Source organism: Amblyraja radiata, chromosome 6 (genome assembly GCF_010909765.2).
Source record: "Amblyraja radiata isolate CabotCenter1 chromosome 6, sAmbRad1.1.pri, whole genome shotgun sequence".
Lineage (NCBI taxonomy): Eukaryota > Metazoa > Chordata > Chondrichthyes > Rajiformes > Rajidae > Amblyraja > Amblyraja radiata.
In genome coordinates this window covers 54,999,929-55,021,523 of record NC_045961.1, presented here as the reverse complement: position 1 = coordinate 55,021,523, position 21,595 = coordinate 54,999,929, and the positions used below count along the sequence as shown (strand labels likewise).

Here is a 21,595-nt window from a genome sequence, read left to right as displayed (position 1 = left end):
CTCTTTTTCCATTCTAATCCCTAACTTGAATGCTGCCATTCTTAAAGTAGAAAGCAGAACGACTTCTTTATTTACTTTCCTTTCAGTGAAGAAAATTTTCCATATTTCAATAAGCTCGTTCCCTGTTCACTGTTACTATATCGTCTAACAATGGTCTCTATGTAGGTTATTCCTACTATAGACTTTAGCACACCTATCGGCCTAAGTTCGTTCCTCAAAACTTTATTTAATTTTCCCAATAATTTTCTTAATCTCTCTGCTTCCTGCGTAATTTTCTCACAAATTATTCTTATCGGACTTTCAGGAATATTTGATAGGTCCTTCTCCAGTACATAGAAACATAGAAAATAGGTGCAGGAGTAGGCCATTCGGCCCTTCGAGCCTGCACCGCCATTCAATATGATCATGGCTGATCATCCAACTCAGTATCATGTGCCTGCCTTCTCTCCATACCCCCCTGATCCCTTTAGCCACAAGGGCCACATCTAACTCCCTCTTAAATATAGCCAATGAACTGGCCTCAACTACATTCTGTGGCAGAGAATTCCAGAGATTCACCACTCTCTGTGAAGTACATTTCACATCCTCCTACACAATAGACGCAATACAGTTAAGATTGAAAACACTCACACCTCCTCAATACTCGCCCCTTCCTTTCAGACTCCAAGGCCACTGAAATCGCTCCCACACAATGACTAACGTCTAGCGGATTCACACCTTCTCACATAATTGTACCTTCAATCTTTCCCAACCATTACTCAATCACTCCACTCAATCGCCCTATTCAATTGTTTGACTCAATCACTCTCAACTTTCTTATCAACTCGATCACAATCACCTCATTCAACTCTCAGCCTGTAAACAAAGAATCTCCGGTTTCCCAAACTACGACTCCGGCTCTTAATATTTAAATTTTAGCAGCAATCTCTCCCACTCAGAACACTTCAAGTTCACACATACAAATAAACCCGAACCACACAAGTAAAACTATAATCAAACAAGAAATTATTCCCCCAATTACAAGTAAACCCAAGACACACCCCAATATAAACTATAAGCATCCACTTATTATGACGATGAATCACACATGATCATACTCGATCTCAGTGCCGCATCGTGCTGTTATCAATCAGTGAACCTCTCCCTCCGATACCGAAGATTTTCCCCTTCTTAGGGTACTCTTTGCTGAGGGGTACTACTTCTTAAATGGACTACTTTTCCTCCTAAATGTTACTTTCCTCCTGCTAAGACTAGAGTTCTATAGGGGGACCTCTATCCCTCCACTCCAAGTTCTACAAAATTAGGGGTACCTCTCACATCCGGGAACTTTTCACCAAGTAAGCCATGTTCCCGTCTCTCAGTTACTGTTCGTTAACAGCAATCAACAATCGAGTAAATTCTGTAAATCTAAATTCGTTCTCGGACCAATTAGTTTTGGTGCGTACCACTCAACATACGCGAGCTCTCAAATTCAAATTACTTGCCCAATGAAATCTCGAATGGACTAGAGTATTCCCAGTCAATCTATACTCTAGCCACTCTAGTGCATTTATGAGATTCCTCGTCCGTCACTCCAGGGATTCAGATATCTTCACACAGGCTTCACTCCTAGGTTTTAATTCTTCAAAAGGACTTCCTTTACACCTGCTTGGCACCGGGTGTCAGCGCCTAGCCTCATCGCGCTGGCTGTCGATGCTGATTTTTGGAACGCACCTTTCCAATCAGCGCTCCCAGCAATGGCAGGTCAAATGCTTCACCGCTTATCACGTGAACCAGACTTGTTTTCAATATCCACCAATTGGATACCAAATCTGGAAAAGGATGCTCGTTTGGCTCTTGTTAAGCAGCTGTAGTCTGCCAACTACGTCCAAGTTTTGGGCCTCTAACCCAACCCCAGCAGAGCCTCTAACCCCACCCTGGTTTTATGGGCCCCTATCACAAAGGAGTGCTATCCACCCCCCCCCCCCCCCCCCGTGCTTGCTAGACTCTGTTCTATGATCTCGTTGGGACCATTCCCAAGCCCGCGAATGATCGATCTGCTCTGACTAGCGAAGTGCCAAAAATCAATGCGAAAACCGCACAGTGGCACCGATTTCTGCACTTGCGATCGACACAGCTCAACACCCTTAATCGTAGACATAATCTAATTCAATTTAAAATTTTACATAGATTATATTATTCAAAAACAAGACTGAATAAATTCTATCCAAATATACCCCCCCATTTGTGATAAATGTTTATCCCAAAAAGCAACTATAACACACTCTTTTGTTTCCTGCATAAAACTTTATAGATTTTGGAGTGATATTTTTGAAATATTTACAAAATTTTTCAAGATAAGAATGGAACCTAATACTGAAATGATTATATTTGGAGTAATGGAAGATGGGAATAAATTGAACTCATCTCAAAATTTATTTTTTATTTATGGTTTAATAATAGCAAAAAAATTAATACTTAAATTTTGGAAAAATACATCAACACCAACGCTTAAAATGTGGATCGCAAGCATGTTGGACACCGCACATCTTGAGGAAATGCGATTCCTCCTAATAGATAAATCAGACAAATTCATAACGAGTTGGTCTCCATTTGTCGTCTTTTCTGGAATCATATGGTGCAACACAATTGTAAAAGCTAACTGTTTCAGGACTGGACGAGGGATGGTCAAGATTATAAACAAGGATCTCCTTCCTTCTTTTTTTTTATTTCTTACTCTCTTTTTCCTATTTTCTTTTCTTCAACTTTCTTCATTCATTCTTCTTTTTTCTTCTTTTTCACACACTATATATCTCACGTTTTTCTATCCTTTACTATCTAATTTCTTTTTCTTATTCTTATTCTTCTTTATTATAATAAAAAAAATAAGAAGTTGTACATAAAATGTATTATGAAAATATATATTAGGCACTTTGGTGCCATATGATTGTACTTACTTCTAATAAAATTAAATTAATTTTTTTTTAAAACACCCTTAATCGCAAACTTGTGTTTGGGGGTCCATTGAGATCCAGGACAATCTCCCAATGTAAATAGCTTGTTCTAATCTTCCCTCCAGTCTAGTTTCAGTCAATAAAATACTGAGTCAAGCACTTGCGCAACTAAACTTTATTTTGGAAAAACGCAATAACAGTTCCCCTTTACTATAGCTAACCACCATGGGTTCGATCCTTGTATCTGCTTGTCCAAGCCCTTCTAGCCTCATACAAGCAGAGACACTCCAAAAGGTCACGCAGTTCCAAGGATTCTTCCAGAAGATCGACATCAGCCCTCGTGGGAGCTACCTTTTATAGGTCCCCGAACCATGAAGGGCCAAACCATATGGGGGTGGTCTCTTTACAGTCCAATAACAGATATCGATTAACACAGTACATGATAGACAGTTCCCTAACGCAATAATACAGTAACAAATACATTGTATTCGAAAGGACCTTCTGGAAGGAAGCAAACATAGAAACATTTGCCTAGATATTCAAGAAACCCAGACAAGGCTCAACACTTAACCCAATCAAAATTTAGCAAAGTAAAGCTTTGCAACATTATATACAATGTGTATGTCTGGTTTGCATTCACCCAATCCGTTTCATGCAATTTACACCTAATTGTAAGATGCTGCAGATGTCCCATTCTTTCCCTGCAACTCTTATCTGGGCCACAGACAAGGTGGCACCATTCTGCTGCAGAAGGCACATTTAAATTGACCAAATGGCCTAGCAGCACAGAAGCCTTTACTCAATTTTAATGTCCTGGCAGCTCCAATTTGGCCAGAATTAACAAACCCAGGAAGAGGGATTCCAGAATCAACCAAGTTTATTTATTTTAATTCTTAAAGTGGTACAAGATCATTTAAGATTCACCTATATCAAGTATATGCATGATAATCTTTTTTAAGTAGTGTACTTTAAAGTCGGATCCATACATAATTTTAAATTCTCTGAACTATATTATTATTATTTTCTTGAGCAACAACATGATTTGTGTTTTTGTAAATATTTTAATACAATAACTCAAAGCCTAAGAAAATGTTTTACATATGTTAAAACTACAATTTTAGATTAGACTTACAGCATGGAAACAGGCCCCGTGGCCCACCGAGTCCACACTGACCATCGATCACCTGTTCATGCCAGCTCTATGTTATCCTACTTTCACATCCACTCCCAAGAATTTAGAGGCGATTTAATGAGGTCAATTAACCTAAAAATGCTTAGCTGGTGTTTGGCCATTTATTTGTCTGCTTCGATCAATACTAACTGCACGTTATGGCGGTACTATCATAATCTGTTAAGGAGACTTCTGGCAAAGCGCATTTGCCATGGTAATGATCCTTCTGGGAACTTTGAGGGCTGAAGGGTCTATTCTATTCCATGTTCCATGTTTATAAATGCTTTGATTTATTCTTAACTTGCTAAATTCGCCTGATCTGATCACACTTTGTGATACCATAAATTGCCGGAGGCTGTGAAAGTATAAAGAAGATTATATTTTTACTTGAATTCCCGTTCCCCAGTGAGATTTGTTCAGGAGAGGATCAAACAGGATTGTCAGTGTATGTGGACGGTGAGCTAGCAAGAAGGAAAGTGCAGTCAGAGGCAACAGACACAGAACACAGGTTCAAAATGAAATTGATAGTAGAAGGAGTCTGAATAAGAGATCTGACCCAAAATGTCAATAGACAATAGACAATAGGTGCAGGAGTAGGCCATTCGGCCCTTCGAGCCAGCCTCGCCATTCAATGTGATCATGGCTGATCATCCCCAATCAGTACCCCGTTCCTTGCCTTCTCCCCGTATCCCCTGACTCCATTATTTTTAAGAGCCCTATCTAGCTCTCTCTTGAAAGCATCCAGAGAACCTGCCTCCACCGCCCTCTGAGGCAGAGAATTTCACAGACTCGCCACTCTCTGCGAGAAAAAGTGTTTTCTTGTCTCCGTTCTAAATGGCTTACTCCTTATTCTTAAACTGTGGCCCCTGGTTCTGGACTCCCCCAACATCGGGAACATGTTTCCTGCCTCTAGCATGTCCAAACCCTTAACAATCTGATATGTTTCAATGAGATCGCCTCTCATCCTTCTAAACTCCAGAGTGTACAAGCCCAGCTGCTCCATTCTCTCAGCATATGACCGTCCCATCATCCCGGGAATTAACCTTGTAAACCTACGCTGCACTCCCTCAATAGCAAGAATGTCCTTCCTCAAATTAGGGGACGAAAACTGCACACAATACTCCAGGTGTGGTCTCACTAGGGCTTTGTACAACTGCAGAAGGACCTCTTTGCTTCAGCCATTCGTGTTCTCCAGAGATGCTGCCTGACCCGCTGAGTTGCTCCAGCATTTTGTGTCTATCTTCAAAATGAATACCCAAACCACGTGAATTACAATCTGAACATTCAGATTCAGTCAAACTAGCTGAACTAAACAATAGAATTCAGTTTCTTTCGAGCTGCGTACAGAATAAAACATAAATGATCGTTTGAACCCCTTCATCATTTTAACACAGCACTGAGAAAGCTGATTTTATGGCACTGAAGAAAATCCTGTTTAAAAGTTAATGTTGAGGGTTTTAACAAAATCAAGCTGCAGCTGTTTTCCATAATGTTATTCCAAACCTCTAGGGAAGAAATCTCCCTGAAGCACCTGCTGTAGAAGGATCTGTTCTGCAGGAAAGATGACAGCAACTTTGCAAAGCAATATATTCCTGGTCGTTTCTTAGCCTGAGCCATTAGTCAAACACTGAGTCAAACACTGCAAAAATACCTTAAAGTATGGAATAAACAGGTCTTGCTGTAATAACCTTAAATTCACACAATCAACATTTACAAAATAACAATGAATTATATATTTCCAAATAAGTTCTGCCTCTGTAATGGAAAGGCCTAAAGAATAAATGTGCTTAGCTTATTTTAGTTTAGAGATATAACAAGGAAACAGACTATTCGGTCGACTGAGTCCACACCGACCATCGATCACCCATTCACACTAGTTCTATCTCATCCCATTTACTCTTCCACTCCTTACATATTAGGAGCAATTTAATATGTAGAGGCCAATTAACAGACAAACCTGCACGTGTTTGGGATGTGGGGGAAAACTGGAGAACGTGCAAATTCTACGCAAACAGCTCCTGAGGTCAGGTTCGAACTTGGGTCTCAGCCGCTTGAGGGTGATGTACATGAAGGATGGCATTTATTAAGGACTTTTTTAAGACTGGGGTTGTGCAGATGTCAGATGTCATCTCAAAGAAAGTGTATTATAATAAATACTGTCCAATAATGAGAAATATCTCAGCTGCAGCTGAATGCCAATGAATCTTAAGAATAGTGCTGTAGAAATCTTCAGACAGTGGAATCTTGCATGTTTACTCAGGCTTAGCTACATTTTTGTCTGCTCTTACAGAAGACCAATGGTGGCATATTTAAATTGCCTTGTCTGAAAATCAGGTTGTCAAATTGCTGCAGCTGTCTTTCTGGTATTAAATAACACGTACAGATTGCAAGAAAAAAAACTCTCATGTATAACAAGCTGCTGTTAGGTCAGCTGTTGGAAATGAGGAAACAAGGTTGCTTGTAAGATATCCTTTCATCACATACTCTTAGAATTATTTTACCCCTGTTGTAAGATATAAAACAAGACCAATAACATAAAGGGGTGATGTCAAAAATATAAAACTCTGAAGATAACATGTAGTTTATTAAAAATGCACGGAAACGTACATTTAAAAAGTGTTTTAAATACCCTATGTATCTTGATTCATACAGCACGGAAACAGGCCCCTCAGCCCTACTCGCCCATGTCGACCAGGATGTCCCATCTATGCATCTACACTTCCTCACGTTTGTCCCATATCCCACTAAACCTTTTCTATTCATGTACCAGTTTAAAGGTCTTGGAAATGCTGTTATAGATTGTCGAAATTTTGAAGTCAGACGCACTGCCACAGCAGAAGTGACTGTTGGGTTTGACAGACACTTCTGTGCCGACAAAGCCCATTAGGTTTAGGTTTATTATTTCATGTGTGCCGAGGCGCAGTGAAAAGCTTTGTTTTGCATGCTATCCAAACAGATTAGATATACCACACATCAATACAATCAGTTCAAATTCAAGTACAAAAGGAGATGGCACAGTGTAGAATATAGTTCTCAGCGCAGCAGTTCATAATTGAGAGAGTGAACCAAGCACAAATTGAGCTGGATGCCTTGTGATATGGAGGCAGTTCTGAAGCTCTGACACATTGCATGGACCTGCCAACGTCAGCCTTAGTGCAGTCAGTGTGCATCTCAAGGGACCGAGAAAACAGTCATGGCAGAATGATGAATGGCGACAGGGATCCAGAGAGGGAAGGACAGAGAAAAAGATGTCATGATTTCAGAGAAGACAAGCAGAAAGCAGAAAAGGTTGAACAATTGCAGGAAGTCTGAGGGTGGTAAAATATGTGGGCTGCACAATGACGCAGCGGGTAACACTGCAGCCTCACTGGGGCAGAGACCCAGGTTCGATCCCGACCTTCGGTGGTGGCTGAGCGGAATTTATATGTTCACCCTGTGACCGCATGGGTTTCTTCTGGGCGCTCCTGTTTCCTCCCACATCCAAAGGCATGAAGGTTAATTGGCCCTCTGTAAATTGTCCCCTAGTGTGTGGATGGAACAGTGGGATAGCATAGAACTAACGTGCACAGTTGCTCGATGGTCAGCATGGACTCTGTGGGCTGAAGGGCCTGTTTCCATGTTGTATCTCTAAACTAATCTAAACTAAACTAAAACCAAGATGTAATATTTGAAAGGAGAAGTATGGAAGAAGAGGGAGCTTTAAGAAGAAATAAAATAAAAAATATGTATTAGATCATGCATGATATCTGATCATGTACTGGTCAGTAAATGTTATTAGCCAGTGTTAAGTTTAATGTTACGAACTAACGTGTAGAAATTATATAACACAATGTGTTTCTAGCCATGGTGTTAAGATTGCAATTGTAGTGCAGGATATGAGATTGGGTGTGCATGATCTGGCAATAGATTATTGGTTAAGAAGGTTAAACTGTTGGGTATAAATGCAGGAATAGCAAGATGGATTCAGCAGTGGCTGAATGGGAGAAGCCAGAGGGTAATGGTGGATGGCTGTTTGTCGGGTTGGAGGCAGGTGACTAGTGGGGTGCCTCAGGGATCTGTGTTGGGTCCTTTGTTGTTTGTCATGTACATCAATGATCTGGATGAAGGGGTGGTAAATTGGATTAGTAAGTATGCAGATGATACCAAGATAGGGGGTGTTGTGGATAATGAAGAGGATTTCCAAAGTCTACAGAGTGATTTAGGCCATTTGGAAAAATGGGCTGAAAGATGGCAGATAGAGTTTAATGCTGATAAATGTGAGGTGTTACACCTTGGCAGGACAAATCAAAATAGGACGTACATGATAAATGGTAGGGAATTGAAGAATACAGTTGAACAGAGGGATCTGGGAATAACCGTGCATAGTTCCTTGAAGGTGGAATCTCATATAGATAGGGTGGTAAAGAAAGCTTTTGGTATGCTAGCCTTTATAAATCAGAGCATTGAGTATAGAAGCTGGGATGTAATGTTAAAATTGTACAAGGCATTGGTGAGACCAAATCTGGAGTATGGTGTACAATTTTGGTCGCCCAATTATAGGAAGGATGTCAACAAAATAGAGAGAGTACAGAGGAGATTTACTAGAATGTTGCCTGGGTTTCAACAACTAAGTTACAGAGATAGGTTGAATAAGTTAGGTCTTTATTCTCTGGAGCGCAGAAGGTTAAGGGGGGACTTGATAGAGGTCTTTAAAATGATGAGAGGGATAGACAGAGTTGATGTGATCAAGCTTTTCCCTTTGAGAATAGGGAAGATTCAAACAAGAGGACATGACTTCAGAATTAAGGGACAGAAGTTTAGGGGTAACATGAGGGGGAACTTCTTTACTCAGAGAGTGGTAGCGGTGTGGAATGAGCTTCCAGTGGAAGTGGTGGCGGCAGGTTTGTTGGTATCATTTAAAAATAAATTGGATAGGCATATGGATGAGAAGGGAATGGAGGGTTATGGTATGAGTGCAGGCAGGTGGGACTAAGGGAAAAAGGTTGTTCGGCACGGACTTGTAGGGCCGAGATGGCCTGTTTCCGTGCTGTAATTGTTATATGGTTATATGGTTATATACCCTGGAGATGTTAAATGGAACTTACAGGGTAGAGTTTTTATTCAAGATCCATGTGCTGATTTAAAAGCTTCTTAAATGCTACTATCATATCTGCATCCACCACCAGCTGTGGAGACAAAGAAATTGAGTGAATTTACACGGTTGCAAATTATAAACACATGTACATACACACATAAAGTGCCCTCCAAAATGTTTGGGACAAAGACCCCTAATTTAGTTATTTGCCTCTGTACTCCACAATTTGAGATTTATAATTTTTAAAAAATCACATGTGGTTAAAGTGCACATTGCCAGATTTTATTAAAGCGTATTTTTATACATTTTGGTTTCACCATGTAGAAATTACAGCTGTGTTTCTACATAGTCTCCCCATTTCAGGGCACCATAATGTTTGGGACACATGACTTCACAGGTCTTTGCAATTGCTCAGGTGTGTTTAATTGCCTCCTTAATGCAGGTATAGAGATCTCTCAGCATCTAGTCTTTCCTCCAATCTTTCCATCACCTTTGGAAACTTTTATTGCTGTTTATGAACATGAGGACCAAAGTTGTGCCAATTAAAGTCAAAGAAGCCATTATGAGACTGAGAAACAAGAATAAAACTGTTAGAGAAATCAGCCAAACCTTAGGCTGACCAAAAGCAACTGTTTGGAACATCATTAAGAAGAAAGAGAGCACTGGTGAGCTTACTATTCGCAAAGGGACTGGCAGGCCACGGAAGACCTCCACAGCTGATGACAGAAAAATTATCTGTAATGAAAATTCCCCAAACACATGTCCGACAGATCAGAAACACTCTTCAGGAGTCAGGTGTGGATTTGTCAATGACCACTGTCCACAGAAGACTTCATGAACAGAAATACAGAGGCTACACTGCAAGATGCAAACCACTGGTTAGCCGCAAAAATAGGATGGCCAGGTTACAGTTTGCCAAGAAGTACTTAAAAGATCAACCTCAGTTCTGGAAAAAGGTTTTGTGGACAGATGAGACAAAGATAGTGACAGCAAGAGCAAAGTATGGAGGAGAGAATGAACTGCCCAAGATCCAAAGCATACCAGCTCATCTGTGAAACACGGTGGAGAGGGTGTTATGGCCTGGGCATGTATGGCTGCTGAAGGTACTGGCTCACATCTTCATTGATGATACAACAGCTGATGGTAGTAGCATAATGCATTCTGATGTGTATAGACACATCCTATCTGCTCAAGTTCAAACAAATGTCTCAAAACTCATTGGCCGGCGGTTCATTCTACAGCAGGACAATTATCCCAAACATACTGCTAAAGCAACAAAGCAGTTTTTCAAAGCTAAAAAATGGTCACTTCTTGAGTGGCCAAGTCAATCACCCGATCTGAATCCAATTGAGCATGCCTTTTTATATGCTGAAGAGAAAACTGAAGGGGACTAGCCCCCAAAACAAGCGTAACCTAAAGATGGCTGCAATACAGGCCTGGCAGAGCATCACCAGAGAAGGCACCCAGCAACTGGTGATGTCCATGAATCACAGACTTCAAGTAGTCATTGCATGCAAAGGATATGCAACAAAATACTAAACATGACTTCTTTCATTTACATGACATTGCTGTGTCCCAAACATTATGGTGCCCTGAAATGGGGGGGACTATGTATAAACACTGCTGTAATTTCTACACGGTGAAACCAAAATGTATAAAAATGGCCTTTATTAAAATCTGACAATGTGCAGTTTAACCACATGTGATTTTTTTCTATTACAAAATTCAAATTGTGGAGTACAGAGGCAAATAAATACACGATGGGTCTTTGTCCCAAACATTATGGAGGGAACTGTATGTCTCAAGTGTTTAGTTTAGTTTGAGATACAGCATGGAAACAGGCCCTGCAGCCCACCAAGTCCGCACCGACCAGCAATCCCCGCACATTAATACTATCCTACACACAATTGGGAGAATTTACATTGATACCAAGCCGATTAACGTACAAACCTGTAGGTCTTTGGAGTGTTGGAGGAAATCGAAAATCTCGGAGAAAACACACACGGTCACGGGGGAGAACGTACTAACTCCGTACAGACGGTACCCATAATCGGGATCGAACCCGGCACTGGAAGCTCTGTAAGGCAGCAGCTCAATCACTGTGCCACCCTGCAGTCCTTGTGATTGATTAGTTAATTGTATGACTTCATGGAACATACACATCGAACAGTACAGTGCAGGAACAGGCCCTTCGACCCACAGTATCTGTGCCGAACATGACGCCAAGATCAAGTAATTTCCTCTGCCTGCACATGATCCATATCCCTTCATTCTCTGCATATCGATGCCGAGCCAAATATCTCTCAAGTGTGACTATCATATCTGCCTCCACACCACCCCTGGCAGCACATTCCAGGCACCTACCACCATCTGTGTAAAAAATAATTGCCTCATGCATCTCCTTTAAGGGCCTGTCCCACGAGCATGCGACTGCATGCGGCAAGCGCGACCAAACCAGAAGTGGGGGCCGCACGGAGGTCGAGTGATCCCGTACGAGTAGACGTGAAGTTCGATCAAAGTCCGCGGGAAGTTCACGCTAGGCGCACGCCCGTCGAGGCGATGCGTACGGCCTCAATGCAGCTGTGTACCGGCAGGCCGTTGCCGCGCGGAATCTTTGGACAGTGTCAATTTTTCGGAGCCCCGCGCAATGACGGGACCAGCTCCGCGCAACTCCATACGTCTCCGGCGATCGAAGTGGGACAGGCCCCGCGAGGCCGTACGGCTCAAGCGGCCACGTTAGGTCGCGCTTGCCGCATGCAGTTGCATGCTCGTGGAACAGGCCCTTTAAACTTTATCCCTCTCACATTAATGCTATGCCCTCTAGTCTTTGATATTTCCATCCTGGGGAAAAAAAGTATGTACTTCTATCAGGTCTCCCCTCAACCTCTGACGTTCCAGAGAAATCTATCCAAGTCTGTCTAATCTCACATAGCTAATACAGGTACCATCTAATGTATCAGTTGACTGATGATCTAATATACTCCATAAAGATAGTCGATCCTGTGTAGCCATTTTTAGAGGAAACAGTGAACGAGTAAGAGTAAGCGATTCCTTCTCTCCAGATATGCTGCCTGTCCCACTTAGTTACTCCAGCTTTTTGTGTCTATTTAAGAGTAAGTGAGAGGGCACTCTTTATAACTGTGTACCAGGTGGCATGACATTTTACACATCGTTGTATCAGTCACTGCCATTAATTATGAGGATATTGCTTTCAATGAAGAATGTTTGGTTGATAGCCATGTCTGTTATTTGTGGTAGTAAGCAGAATCACCAAAAAACCTACAGACATTACATCACGCTATTCCCAAAAGATGGTGTCTAGGTATTTGAAATAAAAGCCTCTTAATAGGTAGGATTTTCTGTTTCTTCAAGCTGCGACAAGTTTGTGGTTAACCTAGTATTTTTCTAAAGGCAATATTGCTTGCATATGGTGTTAAATAAAATAATGTTATTTTGAGTTTATTTTGAGGGAGTGTGTTGGGATGGGAGTACTATGGTCCTTCCATAAGCTCGGGTACAGACCCGATTCTCCAAATTACCTAATTGCACACATTGGAGGTCTGAAGAAGGGTTTCGGCCCGAAACGTTACCTATTTCCTTCGCTCCATAGATGCTGCTGCACCCGCTGAGTTTCTCCAGCATTTTTTTGTGTACCTTGGAGTTTTTCTCTGCAACTGATACACTACAATGCTGAGAAACAATATTCTGCACCCTGTATCTTCCTCGTCGCTCTACCTTTTGTACTTGAGTTTGGCTTGAATGCATTCATGTATAGTATTCATGTATGATCTGTTTAGCATGAACAAGCGCGGACCCTTTGGGTCCCGTTCCTCCAACAAACTGCGCATGCGCGACTGACGGACCCGACTGCTGCGTTTAAAGTTGTGCCGTTGATGGCAGAAATTAAGTTAAAGGTAATAAAGTGAATAGAGGACCCGTGGAGGTGTTTGTAGAATAGCACAAAACTTACCCGTGGTGCCCTTGGGTCCCCGTTGTGAGGGTATTTTGCAAGTACACGCGAAAGAAAAAATAAATGGCGATGTGAAAATCGGCAAAGACCACAACTTTGCAGGCGGGGCTGACAGGTTCCCATTGTGACGCCAGAGCTCCCCGTCACAATGGTGGGCGGGGGGGGGTTGGCAGGGGGGGAGGAGGGTGTGGGTGGGGGGTGTGGGCCGGGGGTAGTGGGCATGGGCGGGGGGGGGGAGTGTGGGAGGGGGGGTGTATGGGCGGGGGGAGAGAGCTCGGAGAAAATACAGGGGTTGTGGGGGTATCACAGGTGAGGGGGGCAGGAGCCAGTGAGGGGAACCAGAGGGGAAGGGGCTGGAGCAGAAGCTGGTCGCTGGTCTCTGGACCGCAGGTCGTTCTCGTCCGCTGAGATCAGATTCTCCGCTTTCCATTTGGTGACATTTCCTGTGCCGGGCCGGGCCGGGCCGTTTCCAGTTCCTCCGAAAATTGTGTCCGGTTGGAAACCCCGCTGGCCATCCACCGCTCCAGTAAAGAGGCGATGGCACAGGAAGGGGCGGACCATCCCGCGGAGTGACAGGAGAAAAGACCAATCCACTCGGCGCTGAACAGCAGGAGAGGAGATTGATCTGCGCACACGAGGTTTTTAAGATATTTTAACCTCACTAAAGTTTACATTAGACCACCGATCAGAATGAAACTTGGTGCAATCGCAGAGCAGGAGAACGGTGAGTACGCTGGTGAAAAATCGTAGTGCTATTGCGTAACGTTTTTGCGTGAATAGAATGACCGCGCAACTGGAAGATAACAAGATCATAGATAACCTGTAAAATATAACATCAATCTGTACAAAACTTGCTAATGCGCACCGCAGGACAATGGTGAGTATGGTGGTCCAAAAATTGTCCTATCTTGCATCATTTTGGCAGTTTCAGGAACACACACACACACAAAAATAAACACATTTGTGTGTGTGTGTGTGTGTGTGTGTGTGTGTGTGTGTGTGTGTGTGTGTGTGTGTGTGTGTGTGTGTGTGTGTGTGTGTGTGTGTGTGTGTGTGTGTATACTAGACCAAGTGGGACCCGTTGGGCCCCGTTCCCCAACGCAATATTCCACCACTCACCCATTCCCCCAAAGCAACCCGTTTCCACCACTCACCCGTTCCCCCAACACAACCCGTTCCCCCAACGCAATATTCCACCACTGACCCATAACCCCCAATGCGCAGGCGAGGCTCGATTTTTTAAACTCTCATAACTTCTTTATTTTTTATTGATCGGAAAAATCCTCAGGGCTGCCTCAGCAGAGGAGGACTGTGAGTAAGATGGCAAAAATCATAGCGATTATAGGGTAGCGTTTTTTCTAAAATCAATATACAGTGCAGACAGGAAGTGGTCAAGATGAGATTTTTAGTTATATACTAGACTAAGTGGGACCCGTTGGGTCCCAGCATCACACAGGAGGGCTGGTCATCCAACGCAATATTCCACCTCTCCACTAATTCTAATATTGGTGGCCAGTTGGGGGGGGGGGGGGGCTTTCTGGAGTGCTAGCATGGGTGTTGTGGGCTGAAGGGACTGGTTTCCAGAGGGCTAGTATGCAAATTGTGCGCCAAATGGATTCTTGGGCTGGCGTCTCAGTCAATCAAGCCTGTTGTGCTGGCAACTCACTCACTCACGGCTGGTGGGCTGGTAGTTGACTCACGGCTAATCCTTGAAATTCTATTTCAAGCAGGGTATAAGGCCACCAAATTCAAGTGCAGTTTCTTACCACTTCTCGCAGGGTGCAAAGCCACCAAATTCAAGTGCAGTTTCATACCATTTGAAGTAGGGTGCAAAGCCACTAAAGACAGCGAGTCGTGACCTCTCCCTCCTCCATCTTGCAGAGACTGAGCCACACCCACATTTCCGGGTTTTATAACCCCTCCACCCCCCCCCCCCCACCGGAAAAGGTGTGGCTTTCATGGAGTGATTGACAGGAGAGAGATTCTCAACATTTTTTTTTAAATTAATAACACTTTTATTTTTCATTGATGGGAAGAATTCTCTGCACCTGCTCAGCGGAGGGGGACTGAGTAAGATGGCCAAAACTCACAGCCGTAAGTGGCAGCGTTTTATCTAAAATCAATATACAGTGCAAACAGGAAGTAAGTGCATTTACAGTAGTGCATTTACAGTAGTGCCTTTTAACTTCAAGCCAAAGCACCCAAGCCACCATTTGCAGTAAGTAGTGCATTTCAACTTCATGCCACCATTTGCAGTAAGTGGTGCCTTTCAACTTCAAGCCAATGCACCCAAGCCACCATTTGCAGTAAGTAATGCCTTTTAACTTCAAACCACACCCAAGCCACACCCAAGCCACCATTAGCAGTAAGAGGTGCCTTTCAACTTCAAGTCAAAGCTCCCAAGCCACCATTTGCAGTAAGTAGTGCCTGTCAACCTCATGCCACCATTTGCAGTAAGTAGTGCCTTTCAACTTCAAGCCAAAGCAACCAAGCCACCATTTGCAGTAAGTAGTGCCTTTCAACTTCAAGCCAATGCTCCCAAGCCATCATTTACAGTAAGTAGTGCCTTTCAACTTCAAACCAAAGCTCCCAAGCCGCTACTTGCAGTAAGTAGTGCCTTTCAACTTCATGCCACCATTTGCAGTGCCTTTCAACTTAATGCCAAAGCACCCAAGCTACAATTTGCAGTAAGTAGTGCCTTTCAACTTAAAGCCAAAGCACCCAAGCCACCATTTGCAGTAAGTAGTGCCTTTCAACTTAAAGCCAAAGCACCCAAGCCACCATTTGCAGTAAGTAGTGTCTTTCAACTTAAAGCCAAAACACCCAAACCACCATTTGCAGTAAGTAGTGCCTTTCAACTTCAAGCCACACCCGCCACCATTTGCAGTTAGTGCCTTTCAACTTCAAGCCAAAGCAACTAAGCCACCATTTGCAGTAAGTAGTGCCTTTCAACTTCAAGCCAAAGCAACCAATCCACCATTTGCAGTAAGTAGTGCCTTTCAACTTCATGCCACCATTTGCAGTAAGTGGTGTCTTTCAACTTCAAGCCACACCCAAGCCACCATTTGCAGTAAGTAGTGCCTTTCAACTTCAAACCAAAGCAACCAAGCCACCATTTGCAGTAAGTAGTGCCTTTCAACTTCAAGCCAAAGCAACCAAGCCACCATTTGCAGTAAGTAGTGCCTTTCAACTTCAAGCCAAAGCAACCAAGCCACCATTCTTCTTCTATGTAGTTTTTTTTTTGGCGGTTGGCAAACAACTTTTTAGTGCATTACCGCCACCAACTGGTATGGAGTGTGGATCAAATAACATTATAACTTATATACTAATAACCTATATCTTTCCAAACAAATTGGTTACCCTGAGAAAAAGCATTAGGATTTGATAGCACTTATATGAATTCTTTTGTAAAATATCTATTAAATCAAATTGTACTTTTTCTTTTCTGAATCGTTCACTCATTTGTCTTCTTTCTTCCTCATACCTCTCACAATGTATAATGACATGCTCTATTGTCTCTTCTTGCCCACAGTATTCACATCTGCCTGTGTTATGCTTGCCTATTATAAAAAGTGTACTGTTCAGACCAGTGTGTCCAAATCTGATTCTTGAAATTACTGTCTCCTCTTTTCTGTTTTTTTCCTGCACATCTCATTTCTCCCACTTTCCTCTGGACTCTGTAGAACCACCGTCCTTTCCGCTCTTCCTCCCATTCCTTTTGCCATCTTTCCTTCAGTCTTTGCTTAATAATGTCTTTGATTTCAGTTTTACCTATGTTAATACTTAAATCAACCTTACTTCTTTTTGTTACCTCTTTTGCTACCTTATCTCAATCCACCATTTGCAGTAAGTAGTGCCTTTCAACTTCATGCCACCATTTGCAGTAAGTGGTGTCTTTCAACTTCAAGCCACACCCAAGCCACACCCAGCCACCATTTGCAGTAAGTAGTGCCTTTCAATTTCAAGACACACCCAAGCCAAGCCAACCAGGGGAGAGGGAGAGGGGGGTGGGGGGGCTGGAGCGCTAGTATGAACCATTTTAGAACCAATAGACATTTTTTTGCAAGCTTTAGAACCAATAGAGACACTTTTTGCAAGCTTTAGAACCAATAGACCTTTTTTGCAAGCTTTAGAAGCAATAGACACTTTTTGCAAGCTTTAGAAGCAATAGAGACACTTTTAGCAATCTTTAGAACCAATAGACATTTTTTGCAAGCTTTAGAACCAATAGACACATTTTATTGCAAGCTTTAGAACCAATAGAGACATTTCTTGCAAGCTTTAGAACCAATAGTCATTTTTTTGCAAGCTTTAGAACCAATAGACATTTTTTTGCAAGCTTTAGAACCAATAGAGACACTTTTTTGCAAGCTTTAGAACCAATAGACATTTTTTGCAAACTTTAGAACCAATAGACATATTTTTGCAAGCTTTAGAACCAATAGACATTTATTTGCAAGCTTTAGAACCAATAGACATTTTTTTGCAAGCTTTAGAACCAATAGACATTTTTTTGCAAGCTTTAGAACCAATAGACATTTTGTTGCAAGCTTTAGAACAAATAGACACTTTTCTGCATGCTTTAGAACCAATAGACACATTCTGCAAGCATTTTAGAACCACTAAGGGCACTTACATTTGAGTAGACATGTGTTCAGTGTTATTCACAGCTCAGAGAAACGTGACCCTCTGCCTTCCTCCATCTTGAAGAGACTGTGTGGCACACCACTTCCTGGTTTTATAGTCCCTCCCCCCTGCCGCCAGCGGGGGCAGCAGAGAGAATGGGGAATTTTGTAAAAACATTAATATCTCTGTCATTTTTAATCGACGGGAAAAATCCTCGGCACACATGCGGCGGAGGGGGGCTCTGAGCAAGGTGGCCAAATATGACGGCCGTAGGTGGTGGCATTCTCTAGGAAATCGCAGCACAGATGGCCAAAACCGGTCAAGAACAGACTTTTAGTAATATATATATATATTACTAAATATTACTAAAAATATATTACTATATATATATATATACTAGACAAAGTGCAGACCTGTTGGGTCTGTTTCCCCAACGGCGTTTGCGGGGGAGGGGGGGGGGCTGAGGCATCACACTCACATTAACCACCCCCCAAACACACAGATGGGGGGAGGGGGGGTGAGAAGAGGAGGAGGAAATGGGACAGATTTGGGAGGGAATGGAGAGCGGGGTAGGGGGTGAGAGAGGGGGATGGGGAGAGAGATGTAGGTGGGGGGGGTGGTGATGGGGAGGATGGGAGGAGGGAGGGAAGGGGAGAGGGGTGGGGGAGAGAGGGGAAGGGGGGGGGAGAGGTGGAGGGGAAGGGGGGAGCGTGAGTGAAGAAGGGGGAGAGCAGTGATGGGGAGGGGAGAGAGATTTGGGGGGATGATGGGGCGGAGAGGGGAGGGAGGGGTAGGTGTGGAGGGCGGGGAGGTGTGGGGAGGGGGAGAGAGGTTGGGGGGGGGGACGGGAGAGTGGGGGGGATAGTGGGAGGGGGAGAGGTGTGACGAGTGGGGAGGGTCAGGGGTAGGGGGAGGGGTGGGGGGAGAGGGGAGGGAGGGGGAAGGGAGGGGGAGAGAGAGGGGTGGGGGAGGGAAAGGGGTGGGGTGAGGGAGAGAAGTGGAAGAGTGGGGAGGGAGGGGTAGGGGAGTGGTGGAAGAGGGACAGAGGTGTAGGGGGAAATGGGCGGGGGAGAGAGGGAAGGGGATAGGGTAGAGAGTGAAGGGGGGTGGGGGAGAGAGGGATGGGTGGTAGAGGGAGAGGGGTGAGAAGAGGGAAACTTAGAAACATAGAAATTAGGTGCAGGAGTAGGCCATTCGGCCCTTCGAGCCTGCACCTCCAGTCAATATGATCATGGCTGATCATCCAACTCAGTATCCTGTGCCTGCCTTCTCTCCTCACCCCCTGATCCACAGGGCCACATCTAACTCCCTCTTAAATATAGCCAATGGACAGGCCTCAACTACCTTCTGTGGCAGTGAATTCCTGAGATTCACCACTCTCTGTGTGAAAAATGTTTTTCTCATCTCGGTCCTAGAAGATTTCCTCCTTATCCTTAAACTGTGACCCCTTGTTCTGGACTTCCCCAACATCGGTTTCTATAAGATCCCCCCTCAATCTTCTAAAATCTAACGAGTACAAACCGAGTCTATCCAGTCTTTCTTTATATGAAAGTCCTGACATCTCAGGAATCAGTCTGGTGAACCTTCTCTGTACTCCCTCTATGGCAAGAATGTCTTTGAGCATTGGGCATTGTGACATCACACAATGGAACGTTCACCATGGGCTGGGGCTCCTGCAAAGGTATATGTAAATGAATCCATTCCGATTGGACATCTGCGAGCATTGGGCATTGTGACATCACACGATGGAATGAATCAAAAGGAAGAATGGCAGCCTGCAGCCGGACGGACGGAAGGCACACAGTTTTATATATTAATAGATAGATAGATAGATAGATAGATAGATAGATAGATAGATAGATAGATAGATATATCTCTATATCTCTATATATATATATTACTAAAAGTCTGTTCTTGACCGGTTTTGGCCATCTGTGCTGCGATTTCCGAGAGAACGCCGCCACCTATAACCGTCATTTTTGGCCACCTTGCTCAGAGCCCCCCTCCGCCGCATGTGTGCCGAGGATTTTTCCCGTCGATTAAAAATGACAGAGATATTAATATGTTTACAAAGTTCCCCATTCTCTCTGCTGCCCCCGCTGGCGGCAGGGGGGAGGGACTATAAAACCAGGAAGTGGTGTGCCACACAGTCTCTTCAAGATGGAGGAAGGCAGAGGGTCACGTTTCTCTGAGCTGTGAATAACACTGAACACATGTCTACTCAAATGTAAGTGTCCTTAGTATTTCTAAAATGCTTGCAGAATGTGTCTATTGGTTCTAAAATGTTTGCAAAAAGTGTCTATTGGTTCTAAAATGTTTGCAAAAAGTGTCTCTTTTGGTTCTAAAGCTTGCAAAATGTGTCTCTATTGGTTCTAAAGCTTGCAAAAAAAATGTCTATTGGTTCTAAAGCTTGCAAAAAAATGTCTATTGGTTCTAAAGCTTACAAAAAATGTCTACTGGTTCTAAAGCTAGCAAAAATGTGTCTCTTGGTTCTAAGGCTTGCAAAAAGTGTCTTTATTGGTTCTAAAGCTTGCAAAATATGTCTATTGGTTCTAAAGCTTGCAAAAATATGTCTATTGGTTCTAAAGCTGGCAAAAATATCTCTATTGGTTCTAAAGCTTGCAAACAATGTCTATTGGTTCTACAGCTTGCAAAAAGTGTCTCTATTGGTTCTAAAGCTTGTAAAAAATGACTATTGGTTCTAAAGCTTGGGTGTGGCTTGAAGTTGAAGCACTACTTACTGCAAATTGTGGCTTGAAGTTGAAAGGCACTACTTACTGCAAATGGTGGCATGAAGTTGAAAGGCACTACTTACTGCAAATGGTGGCTTGGGAGCTTTGGCTTGAAGTTGAAAGGCACTATTACTGCAAATGGTGGCTTGGTTGCTTTGGCTTGAAGTTGAAAGGCACTACTTACTGCAAATGGTGGCTTGGTTGCTTTGGCTTGAAGTTGAAAGACACCACTTACTGCAAATGGTGGCTTGGGAGCTTTGAAGTTGAAAGACACCACTTACTGCAAATGATGGCTTGGGTGTGGCTTGAAGTTGAAAGACACCACTTACTGCAAATAGTGGCATGAAGTTGAAAGGCACCACTTACTGCAAATGATGGCTTGGGTGTGGCTTGGGTGTGGTTTGAAGTTGAAAGCCACTACTTACTGCAAATGGTGGCGTGGGTGCATTGGCTTGCAGTTGAAATGCACTACTTACTGCAAATGCAGGCTTGGGTGCTTTGGCTTGAAGTTGAAAGGCAACACTTACTGAAAATGGTGGCATGAAGTTGAAATACACTACTTACTGCAAATGGTGGCTTGGGTGCTTTGGTTTGAAGTTGAAGGCACTACTTTAAATGCACTTACTTCCTGTTTGCACTGAATATTGATTTTAGATAAAACGCTACCACTTACGGCTGTGATTTTTGGCCATCTTACTCAGTCCCCCTCCGCTGAGCAGGTGCAGAGAATTCTTCCCATCAATGAAAAATAAAAGTGTTATTAGTTTTTTTTTAAATGTTGAGAATCTCTCTCCTGTCAATCACTCCATGAAAGCCACACCTTTTCCGGGGGGGGGGTTATAAAACCCGGAAATGTGGGTGTGGCTCAGTCTCTGCAAGATGGAGGAGGGAGAGGTCACGACTCACTGTCTTTAGTGGCTTAGCACCCTACTTCAAATGGTATGAAACTGCACTTGAATTTGGTGGCCTTGCACCCTGCTAGCAGTGCTAAGAAACTGCACTTGAATTTGGTGGCCTTATACCCTGCTTGAAATAGAATTTCAAGGATTAGCCGTGAGTCAACTACCAGCCCACCAGCCGTGAGTGAGT

The 21,595-nt window shown here is 43.3% G+C and overlaps 1 protein-coding gene and 1 long non-coding RNA gene across 3 annotated transcripts in view; one reads left to right on the top strand and one right to left on the bottom strand.

The window, feature by feature from the left end:
* LOC116974447 overlaps window positions 1-101 on the bottom strand; it is a 19,919-nt gene extending 19,818 nt beyond the window's left edge. The window contains exon 1 of the long non-coding RNA XR_004412364.1: window positions 26-101. This is a non-coding gene — a long non-coding RNA (uncharacterized LOC116974447). The remainder of the gene's footprint in view (window positions 1-25) is intronic.
* stard13 (StAR related lipid transfer domain containing 13) overlaps window positions 1-21,595 on the top strand; it is a 363,098-nt gene that overhangs the window by 66,399 nt on the left and 275,104 nt on the right. The window lies entirely within an intron of this gene.